The 15,836-nt window shown below is 42.3% G+C and overlaps 1 protein-coding gene across 5 annotated transcripts in view; it reads right to left on the reverse strand.

Moving 5' to 3' along the window:
• The window catches only part of GULP1 (GULP PTB domain containing engulfment adaptor 1), a 123,979-nt gene that overhangs the window by 74,762 nt on the left and 33,381 nt on the right, over positions 1-15,836 (reverse strand). Inside the window, exon 1 of one of the 5 annotated variants that reach the window (XM_063116278.1) lies at positions 11,797-11,817. The exons of the other annotated variants lie outside the window; for them this stretch is intronic. The gene's annotated coding sequence lies outside the window, so the exon portion shown is untranslated. Of the gene's footprint in view, positions 1-11,796; positions 11,818-15,836 lie in introns of those variants that run through there. 5 annotated transcript variants of the gene reach the window in all.

The following is a 15,836-nucleotide window of genomic DNA, read 5'->3' on the forward strand; positions in this document are numbered from 1 at the left end:
ATGGGAAGGTCCCAGTATCCTCACAGGCCTGGCTGGTGTGGTTGTCTTAAACTCTCCACCTGCCTCTGAACTCAGACAGTTGTGCCTTCCTAGGATCTGAGAGGGGACAGGGCTAGCTGAGCAGCCATAAGGGAGGCAGGATCCCAAGCCCAAGGTCATACACTCAAGCCATGCTACTCGCTTTTGTCCGTGTCGACAGAATGGAGACCAGGACTGCGTTGTCATATAGGGGAGAGCAATCCCAGGTCTTTCCGTCTTTCCATCCTCAGTGGCTGGCTCCATACCTATGAAAAAATGCTGGGGGTTGGGCAGTTGTACCGGACAGGAGCTAGCCTTTTGCAGTGTATTAGTGGAATATTAGTTATTCCTTCCACTCTCTTATGGATCCTGCGGGACATGTGGCCATTTGGGTAAGCGGCATGTGAGTGTCTGTGGAGGGGGGAGGGGCGTACACTTGGTTCCACGCCACACTGATGATTCGTCTAGCAAATATATTTGGTGGGAAATTAAGGTTGAATATATCTCTTCGGTCAGGCTTGGTCAGATATTTTTAATTTCCTCCTTGATGTGAGATTTCCCACCACCACCACCACCACACACTTCAAGCTCCATAATGCATATTTCAGAACGCTAAATTGATGGCTTTCTAGCAGATAAGGTGGCACATGTTTTGCACTTATATTTCCAGCTGGTCTTCGTAATGTGCATTGGACTTTTTGCTTACTCTATACATTGCTATCACTTCTTTTTGAATAAAGAAAAACCTAAGTCACCTACAACAACAACAACAAATTCATATTTCAATTGAGCTTATTAACTTGCTGTTTCAGACTGGCAGTATTGGCTTCTTTTTTAAAAAACAAACAAAATCCCAACGACTTTTCATATTATCCATCTGTTCCCTACCTTTTTTTTTTGGTAACAAATTTTCTTCTTAATTACTCCTGCATTTAAGAAATCTATACTATTTTGTTCTTGGTCTCCTTATTGTGCCTTCACAGCAGGAGTTAATTGCTTTATGAAATACATTCCCATTATGTCCTGAATGTAATTTTAAAATTAACAGATAATTTCTTATCTTAAAATAAAAAAAAAATCCTTGAAATAACAGAAGAAAACAAAGAAAAGATAGTTTATAATACATTTTTGTTTATTCGTTCAGTCGCTTCTGACTCTTCGTGACTTATTTATTTATTTATTTATTTATTTATTACATTTTTATACCACCCAATAGCCAAAGCTCTCTGGGTGGTTCACATGGACCAGCCCACGCCAGAGCTTTCTGTCGGCGAATATATAATCCTGTCTTCCACAAGCTATCAGAAAACATTTTGGCTTTCTATTTGGTTTCGCGTGGTTGCTTTAACCTTTATTCCTGTTGACTCACATTAATCTTATAACTAACTCTTTCTGGCACACTATGATCTGGTGGTTTTACTCTCTGAGACCTTAGCTAAACCTACCTTTTAATCCAGGATGGAGAAGGGAAGATCTCGCGTTGTGTTTAACGTGAGATCCCTCCTCCGTTTACATGTGAGGCGTGATTACCTCAGGAGGAGGTGTCACACCCAACATTTTTTTTCTTAAAGATGACGGAGCGCACGAACACTCGTGCACTAAAGGTTTTTTTTTTATTTTAATTATTTTTCCTGCTCCCCCCACCCTAACCGTGAGCCCCTGCCAAAGGAAGTGAGGCAGGTGGCTACCAGGAGGAGAGCCTTCTCTGCTGTGGCACCCCGGCTGTGGAATGAGCTCCCTAAGGAGGTTCACTTGGCACCTACATGATATGCTTTTAGATGCCAGGTGAAGACGTTTTTATTCTCTCAGCATTTTAACAGTCTATAAATAAATTTTAACTTGGTGTTTTAAATTTGTAATTTTGCATTGCTGCTGTTTTTATCTGGTTGAGCTTTTATATTGTATTTTATATTATGGTTTTATACTGTTGTTTTATACTTTGAATGTTTTTAATTTTTGTGAACCACCCAAAGAGCTCCGGCTATTGGGCGGTATAGAAATGTAATAAATAAATAAATAAATAAATAACCCCGATGGGCGCAGCGCTCCTGAGGAGCACTGCGCCCCATGCGTGGCTCCCGGCTCAAACCGTGGCAATGGGCCACACATTCCGCGGTCTCATGCTCAAACCGGGACCATGGAAAAAGTGGGCCCAAAGGGCAGGGCTCTATCCCGGGGCAAGGGAGGGATCATTGTGGTGTGCAGGGTGTCCTGGCTGGGTGTGGGGCTTCCTGGCTGGGGCTTTGTGGCTAGGTATGGGGCATCCTGGCGTGGGACACATGGGGCATCCTGGCTAGGGCTTCGTGGCCCGGCGCGGAGCATCCTGGCCCAGTGTGGCCTTGCCGGGCTGTCCTGGCCTGGCATGCAGGGCTTTGTGGTGTGAGAGGCAGCCTGTCCCAGCCTGGCGCTCAGGTGTCCAGACCCAGCTGGGTGTGTGTGGGGGTGGATGTTATTTTATTTTTCTTGCTGTTTCTTCTGTTATTGTTTGCTGCTGCTGTTACTATTTAGTGAAGTTTTCTTTCAGCAGATTGCTGCTCTTGTGTGTGTGTGTGTTTGTGTATGGGGGGTGTTATTAAAGTAATTGAAGGCCAAATGAATGGTCTTTACCTGCAATTTTAAGTCCAGTGGGGTAGGGTGTAGGTAGGGTGTAGGTAGATTGGATTTCATCTCTGGCTGCATTGATGAAATGAGTTGTCACTGATTTTCCATATATTTGTTGGGTACTGGGTTTGATGAATTAATTGGGGGGGGGTATGCGGGTGTTTTTTAAAACAATTATCACTTTTGCCATGGGTATGTTGGTGTGTGTGGGTATTTATTTTATTATTAGCCTTGGTTGAGAGTGTAGTTGTTCAGCTGGGTGTTTTTTGCCTTGGTGCATGTCTGGATTTTTATTATTTTTCCTTGGGTGAGTATGTGGTGAGAGTTGTATTTTTAATGTTACCTTCTACTCAGTTTTCTTTGGGTAAAGTTGTTTGTTTCAGTGATTTTAACATTAAGATGCTATGTGGAACAGATTTGTCATAATCGTGTGCTATAAAATAAGACACGTGAACAAGGCTGTGTTCGGGTAGGCATGCCCCCTTAGGGTTGGACATGCCCCCCGGGGGCGGTAATGTTGGTGGGCACGCCCCCTTGGGGAGCAGCCATGTTGTCCTCCCTTTTGGTTTCCAAAATATGGTCAGCCTATAGAACAACCCAAGATAAAAACAAAACACTAAGCTAAACTAAACAAACAAAAATGGGAAGGATTCAATGTAGATGTAAGCTTATGAGAGAATTTGCTTTCAAAGCAACAGGAAGACACTGCTAGGAAATTCAAGGCCAAGAGGGAGAGATGCAGCACAAATAGGGGAGAGATACTACATTAAGAAGTTTAACTGAAGATTATGCAAAGGAATCTTGCAATGGGTGTATTCAATTTAATAAATGAATGAATTCAACAATAAAATCCAGATGGTTGTGTTCCTTCACCCATTTCTCTTCAAATTAATTTTAACAGGGCTTCACAGTTCACCACTTATTTGCTCATTTTAAAATAATAAACAGATTGTTGCTTTCCAAAATAGAATAATCTAAGACAGATAATATTACAATAGCTTTCCCACTAGGTTTTCCATGAACATCCAAATTGGCAAGGTCTTCGCACAAGAGTTGAAGTGGTAATTTAAATTGTAGCTAGCAAGACATTTAAATGCCATGTTAAAACTGGAATGCACAGGCATGAGCCAACCAATGTTAAATCTCTCTTTTCCAATGAGAGAGATTTAAATACATATGCAATGCTCCTCTCATTGGATTAAAAAGTGACTAAATCAGCTGAATTGTACCCTAGTTATTTTTTCATGTATAAATTCCTATAACATTGTGAATTAAAATTCGATGGAAACAATTTACACTACACCACTGGATCTCATGGGCTATGGCTAGACCTACTAGGTGTAATGTGATGGAGGGAGGAGAATCTTGCGATATGGTTATTGCGAGATCTCTTCCTCTGTCTACACGCGGCACACGATGTCCCAGGAGGAAGAGGATGTCGCGCCCCGCCATTTTTTTAAAAAAATGAACACTCAACTGCAAAATGTAAGTTGTTGTTTTTTAAAAATCCCCGCTCACCCCACCCCACCCCTGATGGCGCTCTGTGCCCCATGCCTGGGTCCTGGCTCCTCGCGAGGAGTCAGGACAACCCGCGACACCTGGCCATACATTCTGCAGTCTTGGGGTCATCCCGAGACCACGAAAAAAGAAGGCTAAAAGGGTAGGGTGATATCCCGGGCCAAGGGAGGGATCGTCCCTCCCTGCTCCCGGGCCCTGTGCGTCATGTGAATGCACAGGGACAATCCCGGGGCAATTCCCGGGATGTCGCCCCATCTAGCCATGCCCATGGTCTGTCAATACCAGTTGCTGTTTTATTTTGCAAGTGCAATGTTGTCTTGACTGCCAGGCAGCAGAGGATGCAGAACAAGGTGGCTGTTTGCTGGGTTTGTCATCCACACCATTCCCATCCTGGCATCAAAGTTTGCTGTATGGTATAGCTGCACCTTATAGGGTTTTTTCCTCTTTTGAAGAGCAACAGTGCCTGATTCTCTTGAAGGGCTGGATTTCAGTACCAGTGAAAGGGATTAGGTATCATCTTATGTTAGCACTAGATGCCTTTCCTCCAAAATTACTTTCCCTGCATAAACCTCATAATCCTAATTTTACCAACAGTAAGGCCAAACCCCCAATAGTATGACCAAGGCAGATAGGTTATACAAAGATGCCTGGGTGATCTGAGCAAATATTACAAAGGAAAATGCTTAACTGTTTATATTCAGTTTTGTAAAGACATCATATCAGGAAATTGTCCAAGAATGGGAACTCAGCTGGGCAGTGATGACTTGAAGAAAAGACAACATGTTCTTGAAATGGTGGAAATATGTAGTACATTGTGGAACTATGCCCTGGTTGATGAATTACTGCTTGGCAGTCCTTTTGTGAAAGAGGGGCAGAAAGGGGCCTCTGCCCTCCACCATGCCCTTAAAATTAAAATGAACTTTTAAAAAGGATGGTAGCAAAACAATTACCAGTTTTTCCAGGATGCTACAGAAACTAAATGGATAAATAAAATTTGCTAAAATATTTAACAGGTGTTCTTAAGAGGGCATAATTTACAGTATTGCAATTCCAGTCTCATGAATAGGTACATCAAAGCTAGGCATGTGCAAATCAGCAAAACGTGTGCTGATCTAGGTTTTCCGAATTCCATGTCAAAGCTTGATCCGATCTGTTTCCGTATTGGATTGTGAGCTTCCCTCTTTTTCTTTTTGTACAAAGAGCCATGCATACCTTTCTAAAAGTATGAATCACTTGTGCACCATGTACACATTTTTTTCTCCCATTTTTCTCTGCATATTTCAAAAGTATGCGTTTTGTGATACTCATTTTTCAAATGTAATTTTTTTTTTGTTCTGTAAATTGCATGGAAATGTACAGATTGACAAAAGTCCAAAATTAAAGTTCACTATTGGAAGATTTTTGGATAATTTCACAATTGATAAGCTAAATGTGAAAATCTGCTATTTTTCACTTTTTAGGAAATCACCTTAAAATGGGAGCAAAAGTGGGAGATGAAAGGGACATACAGATTGAATCCAGATTTCTTGTAAGCAGAACTGTTTTTAAAATGTTAAAAGCATCCACGGGTCAGGAAGGGATCAAATCATGGCAATGGTACCCACAGAACAGAGTCCCTGATCTAAATCACCCCACCATGAAAATTTAGATTTTCCCAGATCTAAATCATCCACCACACTAAGGCCCTTTCTACACCTAAGGATTATCCCAGGAAAATGGAGGGATCATCCCTGCCTGCTCCCGGGATCCCCTGTGTGTCATTTGGATGCACAGGGATGATCCTGGGACAATCCCTGGAAAAAAGGCAGGTGTAGAAACAGCCTAAGTTGTCTTTTGCTTCTCAAGGGAAAACATAAAAGTAGCAGTATTCTCCCCCACTTCTCTGGGCAAATAGCAGCTTTGAGGATGCGTAATTTAGATTGAGGTAACTGCTGTTGTTCCTCAGCACCATGATGTCCTTAGCTTTTAACTTCAACACTCCTCCCTTTGGAGATCCTGGTGATAGACCTCCTGTGTCTCATCTGGCTGAGCTTTACCATTTCTCTTTCCCCTTCGTGTTGTACTGCAACACACACACCAACACACACACACTCTTACTGTGTTATCAGATAATATTTTTATTTTCATGAGTTTGTGCTTAACAGGAGATTGAGCCTCCAAACTCATCAAAAAGTGCTTAGGTAAATAAGAGCAGGCAAAGAAACCTTTACTGAAGATTAGTCTGTGACCTGACCTGTAGAATATCAAATGCCCTAATAGTTATATGTCTATTCAGTTCTTTTTGTGAAACATAAGTGTGGTATCTGCTTCACTTATTACAAAAGGAGACTGCAACCCTAAAAGTTTTAATAACATTATTTTAATAAAGTTATCATCAAATAATTATGATTTCACAAGGCATATAGGGGGGTTCCAATTTAGTCCTCAGGTATGCATGGGAAACTTCCCCCATTAAATATATCCAATTAAAAATAATTTGCAAGGAAGTATTTTTAGCCAGTATTCCCAGCAATGATCCTTAGAGAGACATATGCTCATTCTTTTGCCAGGATTCGGAAAGCCTTATCTTCCTTGTGCAGAATATCTGCTTCCTTTATAAAACACAAGCAGCTTATTAAAATGACAAATGCTGTTAATTCAAATATCGGCAATTGTATATCACAATTTCTTCCTTATCCTGAATATTTAGTGCCACAGCCAGATGTGCAAAGACGTTTTGCACAAGTGTATCAAAGACTTAGGTGCTTGATTTAGCAAAATGAAGTCATGGGCATATATTCACACATTAAAAATATGTAGCTAAGAGGACTGAATAAAGTTGCTCCATAACTTTTCTTCCTACTTTGAGGTATCTCTAGAATCTGGGAGTATAAGAAGATATCGCCTCAAACCACTTTCCCCCCTTAAATTCTTGAATTGATAATTGGTGAGAATAAACATAGGGCATGGCTAGATGAAGGCACTGGAGGGGAATGATCTCGCAATTTTATGTTCTCAAGATTGTCCCCTCGTCTACACGTGGCATGCGACGTCCCAAGAGGAAGAGGACATTGCAGCCGCCATTTTGTAGCTTTTTCAATCAGAGCACAGGAGCAGTTCTGCACAAAATGTGAGGTTCACCCCACTCCACCCCCGATGGGCACAGAGCTCGTGAAGAGCTCCGTGCCCCATGCCCGGGTCCTCACAGTTACTTGCGAGGAGTCCGGACGAAAACGGGACGGTGGGCCACACATTCCGTGGTCTTGGGATCATCCCGAGACTGCGGAAAAAATCAGAATTTATTGGTAGGGTGACGTCCTGGGCCAAGGGAGGGATCATCCCTCCCTGCTCTCGGGATGTCCTGTGTGTCATGTGGACTCACAGGGACGATCCCTGGAATATCGCCCCATCTAGCCATGCCCATAGTGTAACAGCTGCACTACAAGAGTGTGAGCTGTGATCCAGGAGGTCCCTGGTTCATATTTTCATCTCAACCATGAATTTACTTGGTGGCTTTAAGCAAGTCATTCTCTCTCAGCCTCCCATTTGCACTAGGAAGATAATACTGATCTGATCTACCTTTCAGGAATGTTTAAAAGGTTTACTGAGATAGTTTGTGAGAGCATCTTTAAATAAATAAAGTTTTACTTTCTTATGAAATCTAGAGAGCAACCCTATGGTCTCCAGACAATGTCCCAGTGGATCTCTTCTTCCAAGGCTGGATACACAGCTCTGACCAGGGAGAGGAGGTCTGACTGTGGGTCCCCACCCCACCCCATGTGTGCTCTAAAACGTGATATAAGTGCTAAGCCATGCTCTTATTCTCTAAGATGGCCTCCAGCTTCTGTGAGAAAGAAAAAGTCATTGCCATTCTATACTTTACTAGAGCCTATGTGGAGTTCATTCAACCAGTGGAAAAATCTGAGGTACAAGTCTTATGACAGGAATGTTAAACATAATTTATAAAACTGAAGAAATAAGTTTGAAAATTTTGTCTTTTTTTTAATAGTAACTCCTAATAATGCTAAACAATTTTTTGTTGGTTCTTGCCACAAAGAACAAGGTATACCCCCTCCACCCCCTGCAAAGGCTGGGTTTATCAAATACCATATGGGAGAACTGAAATGAATGCTGTGTTGTAGAACTGTGATACACATCAATATGGTATTTTGTGCAAGTAATTGTTTATCCCAAACTTAATATAGCCAGCTTAAACCGTACTAAAATATGCTAGTTATAAAGGCTGCTTGAGAATGAGACAAAGCAAGAATACCTGTACCTGTATATCACTTTATCTCTTCACACTTGATGACTCCCAGATAGTGTTTGAGTTGACGTTGGCTGATAGGAAAGCGCTGCATGATAATCTGTGATGTAATTATTCACACATTCAAATTACCCTAAAACCTATTCTGCTCTAGAACGGTAAGCTGCTTCAGTGCTCTCAATAGTCTTTAGAATGTATAACCGAGAAAAGCTTCCTATGTGTAACAGAGTAAAGGGATGATTCCTTTTATCAAGAAAATGAATGAAGTACTTTGTACATTTCCTCTCAAGTATGATGTGCCAGTATTTAACATGATCGCATAAACTCTCTGTGAAAATTTTGGATGGATCCAAATGAAAAGTGCCATAGAAGATACAACATTTAGGCTGGCACTCAGCAGGTACTTAGCATTTCTGCAATAGCGTGTTCCACATAAACAGCAGGAGCCTATCCATTTCCTGTAAAAGGCTTCAAAACAGCTCAACTGATTTCAAAAATCCATGGCATGAAAGGGTTTAATTTACCAAAGGTTGCTCAAGGACCTTGGAATTAAAATCATAAGACCTCTACTGACCCCTTAAACAACTAGCTATCAGGACCTAGGCTGTCCACCTCCTAGTCAATGGCAATCAGAGCAGTAATGATATCCATGCTTGGAAAGTTCCTTTGTGGCACTAGAGCCAGCCAACAAAGGAATCAAGAGAAATCTGGCAGCCATAGTAGTCAGAAATGAAGAAGTTCACAAGACTAAAAAAAGTCAAAAGACAAAAGAGACCAAGGCCGGCACCCACCGTGGCTTAAGCCGTAGTACAACCCATGGTTTCTGGATGTCATGCTACCCACAGTAACAAGCCACCCAGCCCTGGTTCTCACATCACAATAAGCTATGGCGACCACCCACCATGGCTTGAGGATTCACAGTGGTGGCTGATACCCACAACCCACCATGGTTTATTAAAGCCACACTGGATGCTGGCAATCCTGCAAACCAGCTCATTGAGTATCTCGAAAAGGAGGTTCTTAAACTTTCACAGCCCATCATATTCATGGGCCCTTTGCTAGTAACAACAAGGGATAAACACACTAACTTTTCATGCTTCACCAAAAAAAAGAGGAAACGCATCAGCAAAAGTGAGGGCAAATGAGGACCTATATTTGCTTAAATTGGAATGTGCTCATTTGTATGTATAGATGCAAATTTAGAAATGTTTAAATAGAAATACGTCTTACCAGGCAGGCTGCTCAGGCTGCTTTCCAGTACCCTATTTCTTTGATTCTAAGACGCACTTTTCCCCCCATATAAACATCTCTAAAAATGGGGTGCGTCTTAGAATAGCGGGTGTGTCTTAGGGTGGTTTTTTTTCTGTTGGTGTACTGAAATTAGTGTGCGTCTTACAATCGATGGCGTCTTACAATCGAAGAAATACGGTAATTGTTAATGAACAACTTTAAGGCCCTCTGCTCTCTTTATCTTTAAATCATTCTTGGATAAGGCACCCCTTCAAATGAGCATGCCTTCAAACAGAGGACTGTCCTGTTGTCAAGTAAGACCTATGGCCATCTGACCACTTACATTTGTTTTCATGGGCTGTATCGGTAAATATAGTCCGTGACTTACACCCTAAGTACATAACAAAACATACAAGGCCCATTCTTACGTAAATCTTCAAACCATGGGGTTAAATCCAATGCCGTACTATTAGAAGTCTGCTAGCATGACAGGAAATTCTTTCTCTCCTTACCCACTGCAGCACCCCAAAATCTGCTCTAGAGAAGAGCATGCAATGGGTTGCAGAAGGGTGGGAAATCACCATCCTCGTGTTTCCGCTGTCAGAACTGCTTCCATCGGTGGAATGACAGCATCAGATGCAACCCACTGCCTGGCATGAAGAGAATAAAACACCAGGAGCCTCAGGCCTAAGGTTTATCCCGGGATAAGACCTAAGCTTTATCCCAGGATTGTCCTGGGGTCGTCCCTTCCTGCTCCCGGGATATCCTGTGTGTCATTTACATGAACAGGGATGATCCCGGGATAAACCTTAGGTCTAGCTAAGGCCTCAGACTCATGTGCTACCTCCTCCCCACACATCCCATGATATGAAAATGGATTGCTAGTTGGTCCTAAATGCCAAACTGTAATTTGCGCTACTTTAATGCAACCTAGGGCCTCATTTGCAGGTCAGTGCAAAACCGTCTGGCCATTCAGACACGTGGGGACACTCTGGTTGCTGCTAAAGCAGGATCACAATCTTGGATCACAGCACATGCAGGGAGGAGGCAACACATGAACCTGAGAACCTTCAGTGCTTATAACACCAAACCATGGTTTGACATCGCATTGTAATGGAGCCATAGCAATAAGCACGCAATAAAACTATTGAATTCTGTATATATAGCTTAAGCTGCCTTATTAGGGAGCTGCCTTATACTTCCCCAGTATTCTCAACAGTGACTGGCAGCAGTGGCTCTCCAGGATTTCAGGTAGGAATTTTTCCAGCCTGTAAATGGAGATGCTTGGGATTAAACCTAGGACCTTCTGCATCCTAAGTGTGTGCTCTACCATGGAGCCACCAGTATAAAATTGCTTAACTTTTTAAGGTTTAAAAAGAGTTTTCTACCAATATACAAGCCAAATGGGAGGCCTGTTTAAAAGCACTTTCTATTTTAATTTTACACAACAGCCCCCGCCACATTTTATAAGGATGCCACAAAGCAGGATTATACAAAGCAGTCAAATCTTCATACATTTGAAATCAGTCAAATTTGGCTTATGAAGCACAGATACCAGCAAGAACAATAAAAAGCTATTCAAACTAGTTCAGTCCCTGCAAGGTTAGGCACACTGTTAGTACTGCAAAATAGTGCAGTGTTAGAGGCTGGGATACAGGTAGACAAGTAAACAGAGGCAGAGGAGCAGGCTAAAAGAAACGATACTGAGGGCATGTCTAGGTGAGGGCTTATCCCAGAGATTGCCCAGGGATCATCCCTGTGCGTCCATATGATGCACAGGGGATCCCCGGGGCAGGGAGGGATGATCCCTCCCTTTCCCCGGGATAACTTGGATGGCTTTAATCCTGACTTTTCGGGGCATGTGGGCAGCCAGCCTGGTTTTGTCCCGGCTCCTCGTGAGTAAACGCGAAGAGCCAGGAACAAGGCATGGGGCACAGAGCTCTTCAGGAGCTCCGTAACCATTGGGGGTGGGAGGGGGATCTTTTTTTTTTTAAAAAACGAACCTTTTCGATGGAGCACTCATCTTCAATTAAAAAAAAAACCAAAATGGCGGGCGCGATGTCCTCCTTCCTCCTGGGATATCGCACGCCGCATGTGGACTGAGGGGGAGGATCTCGCAATCACCATATCGTGAGATCCTCTCCCTCCCCTCCCTAGGTCTAGAAATGCCCTGAGTCTCTCACAGCGTTCTCCAGAAACTATCCACCTTCTCCTTCAAGGTTTAATTCAGAGCAGAATTGAAACTTGTTCTTTTTAGAAATTAAAGCTCCAGTGCCTCATTTTATATCCATCCTGCTCAAGGAAGTAATAGGATGCTCCAAACATTTACAAGTCTGTATTTTTAGAATTTATTACCAAGTCCATTCAAATGCAATTATGTTCTGTAGCTTTCTCTTGAGACATCCTTATGGCGTTCTTCAATTCTGAGTATTAAACTTTACCCTCCCTCTCTCCCCTTCCACAAATGCCTGCCATAAAGCATCATTGTGATCTGACTTGGCTGTGCATCCTTTCAAACCCCATCATTTTTAATAGGTAATTACTTCTGTAGATTACATTTAGAGCTCTGCCTTGCTGTTGCAATCCATATGGATCAGGTTTTGCACTGTAATTTCTCAAACTGTGCCATTTGTAATAGGCCAATACATCAAAGCTTTACATGTTGCTGTGCATATCTTGCATGTTACAAGATTCGGTCACCTGGAAACAATTATTGCCTGCATAAATTGATGTTTCTCCCTCCCTCCCCTGCCGATGTTAAAGAATTCAGCTCCTCTTTTTGGACAGCTGTCTCAACACTGAACTTTGCTCTTTATATGATTAGAGTTGTCATCGCTATATTTATACTGAAGGAGAGCGCACTCGGGTGCAAGATGACATGTGCTTCATTCATGGCTGTTTTTTATTGTTGATAATCACGCAGGACTCAATAGAATTTCAACGCACTGTTTAACCCCCTCTCCGCAGCCAAAAGAAGCCCTAAGCGCAAGCAACTGTAGAACGTGATGGTAGTTTTTGTCCCCTGTCAGTCTATAGCATCTGATCCTGAACACAGAGGCTGCACATGTGACTGTCATGGCTATTAGAAACCAAGAGACTCACCATCTGTTTAGTTTTCTGATCCTCCTTGCAAGCCATTTATACTAATGACCAAACTCCTTTGGCAGTAAATTCTGCACGATAAATATGCACAGTCCAAATCAGTGCTTTCTTTTTTTGTCTTAAAGCTCCTCTCTCTTTCACCATTTTTTAAAATTAATTTTATACACATTTCTTTCCAATTCAGCACCACACGTGGCATTATAAACCTTGTTAACATCCTCAGACTGAAAAGCCGTCACAACTCATGAAAGTAAATTCCATGGCAGAATCTACACTACTGCTTTAAAACGGTTTATAATGGTTTTGACAACTGTCGGGGCCCAGGACACATTCCAGAGTTTTCTAACCGTTTTCAAAGTGTTAAATCCTGCCTGGTGTAGATCTGGCCCAAATGAATGAATGCAGATTTTATTTATGATTCAAGTGACTAAACATTCAGCACTTTTGGGAATGTAAACGTTGTTCCCATGTCTTAAAACAGCTTGCACAACTGCTGAGGCAACAAGCCAAAGGCAGTACACCAGCTCTGTGTTGTGGCCTGCTAGATGTTTCACACCAGCCCACTTCCATTTTTACTATCCTAGGCAGGCAGCAAAGAATAGCAGAACTTATTGAACCTGTGGAACAGGTTCTGCTTGGTGGATCACGAGCTCTACAGGCATTTGATCCACCAAAACAAAAAAGCCTGTATCCTATGTATTAGATTCTCATTATGCCATACCATTTGGCAAAGCAGGCCTTCTAAAGGCAGAACTAATAACGATCAAACTGCTATTCATTAAGGAGATAAATGGCATTTTTCTCCATGTTTGGCTTCAACCTCTTGACTTTGCCTTCTACCACACAAGTTCCTCAAGGTATGTTCCCATTACTGCAGTTTTGACTTGATTTAAGAATCTTATTTCATGAAAGGGACACAGAACATTACTGCATATTAGCTGTTTATTTTTGTAGGTCTTATTTCAGTGGAAGCTGAAATATTGGCTGTAATGTACCAGTATTTTCTGTCATCAGTTTTCTTCAGAAAACAAACTTAGGAATTGTACACTTGATAACCACACACACACACACACACACACACACACACACACACACACACACACACTATATTATGGTTGGTTTCTCTGTCAAAACCAGGAATTGATATGAATAGAGGAAAGCAATGACACAGACCTATAGCCAACAGCAATGAGGAAGTGAGTTTAGAACATTTTCAAAACTAAAAAAGTCCCTAACTCTACTTTTTAAAACTTTTATAAGTTGGTATAGGTTTATAAATGGACTCATTTGTTTAAGTAGTGGCTCCCTGGTAATTTCTCCCCTCTTTTGGGTGTGTGTGTGCTTTAATTATTTAATGTTTATCATTAACCTCATACAATACACAAAACTATACTTGACTATAAAAATTTATGAATCATAGAATCATAGAATAGCAGAGTTGGAAGGGGCCTACAAGGCCATCGAGTCCAACCCCCTGCTCAATGCAGGAATCCACCCTAAAGCATCCCTGACAGATGGTTGTCCAGCTGCCTCTTGAAGGCCTCTAGTGTGGGAGAGCCCACAACCTCCCTAGGTAACTGGTTCCATTGTCATACTGCTCTAACAGTCAGGAGGTTTTTCCTGATGTCCAGCCAGAATCTGGCTTCCTGTAACTTGAGCCCATTATTCCATGTCCTGCACTCTGGGATGATCGAGAAGAGATCCTGGCCCTCCTCTGTGTGACAACCGTTCATAATAAAATCAAGCCTTCTAGATTCAAACCTGTTTGGCTTGAGGCCTGGATACAAGCTTAGACCTACGTTTACACTAGCATTCTTTCCTATGGAACAGAAACAGGCTTATTTGCACTTGCCCAATTTTCCATGTGCGCCTGTACCTCATTTGTAAATTCCTTTTTACTTTGCCTACATCTATTGGCTTATTCTCATGCAAATGAACATTCCTTAACAATGTGTTTGTTAGTTTCCTCCCTTCTCACTCCAACATTTGGTACAAGTTGAGATAGCAGGACAATGCTATATGAACAACCTGCAAGCAAATAATTGTCATAGTCCAAGAGACCCAACTTCAGAGTAGGATAATTAATCTTTTAAAACTGTAGTGTGCAACCTCCGCTGGTAACAGTTTTCTGCAGGACATTTTCCATTACTGCCTCTCCAGACCCTTCAACAGTCACCACTGCCTTTAAAAATGTTTATGTAACTTTGTGAAGAACTTGTGCCTAAATGTATTTGTTGTTCTGTTCCCTTCCCAGCCCTTTCCCCTTTTGTACTGACTCTGATTAGATTGTATGGCTACAGGCAGGGACTGTGGGCATGTCTACACCAGCCAATAAATCCGGGCTGGTCTCGTGTGGGTCCCTGTGGGTCCATATGACACACAGGGAATCCCAGGGGCTTTCTGCAGGGTATCGGGAACCATGGAAAACCTGATGTTTCCCACGGTCCTGGGAGCATCTTTCGGATTGTAGGCGGTGAGGCTGCTGCTCCCGCCTCTTCCTTTCCTCACTGTGAGTAGCAGGGCTCTGAAAACGGGCACAGATCTGTACTGGGAGGCTCCGTGCCCATGGGGAGTAGTGGGGGAGTGGGTTCATTTTGTTTGTTTTTTTACTTACTTTTTGGTGGAGTACAATAAAATAAAATGGCAGCCGCGATGTCCCTCTTCCCTTCTGGGACATCACGCTGGCATTTGGATGATGAGGGAGGATTGCAGAAGCATGCAAGTCCACAATCCTCCCCCCTCCCTCCCTCTACAAATGGACTCATTTGTTTAAGTAGTGGCTCCCTGGTAATTTCTCCCCTCTTTTGGGTGTGTGTGTGCTTTAATTATTTAATGTTTATCATTAACCTCATACAATACACAAAACTATACTTGACTATAAAAATTTATGAATCATAGAATCATAGAATAGCAGTGTAGACATACCCTGTGATGTTTGTTAATCTTTGTAGACTTCGTAGAAAACTTTAGAAGTTTTCAAGTTGTCACTTGAAGCTCACGTGGTCTCAGTGACATGGAGAACCTTCTACCACCAACTTCAATTGGCGGCTCAGCTACGGCCCTATCTGGACAGAGATGGCCTTACTTCAGTAGTCTATAACCTCCAAGTTAGACTACTGCA

The sequence above is a fragment of the Elgaria multicarinata genome, chromosome 2, assembly GCF_023053635.1.
Source record: "Elgaria multicarinata webbii isolate HBS135686 ecotype San Diego chromosome 2, rElgMul1.1.pri, whole genome shotgun sequence".
Lineage (NCBI taxonomy): Eukaryota > Metazoa > Chordata > Lepidosauria > Squamata > Anguidae > Elgaria > Elgaria multicarinata.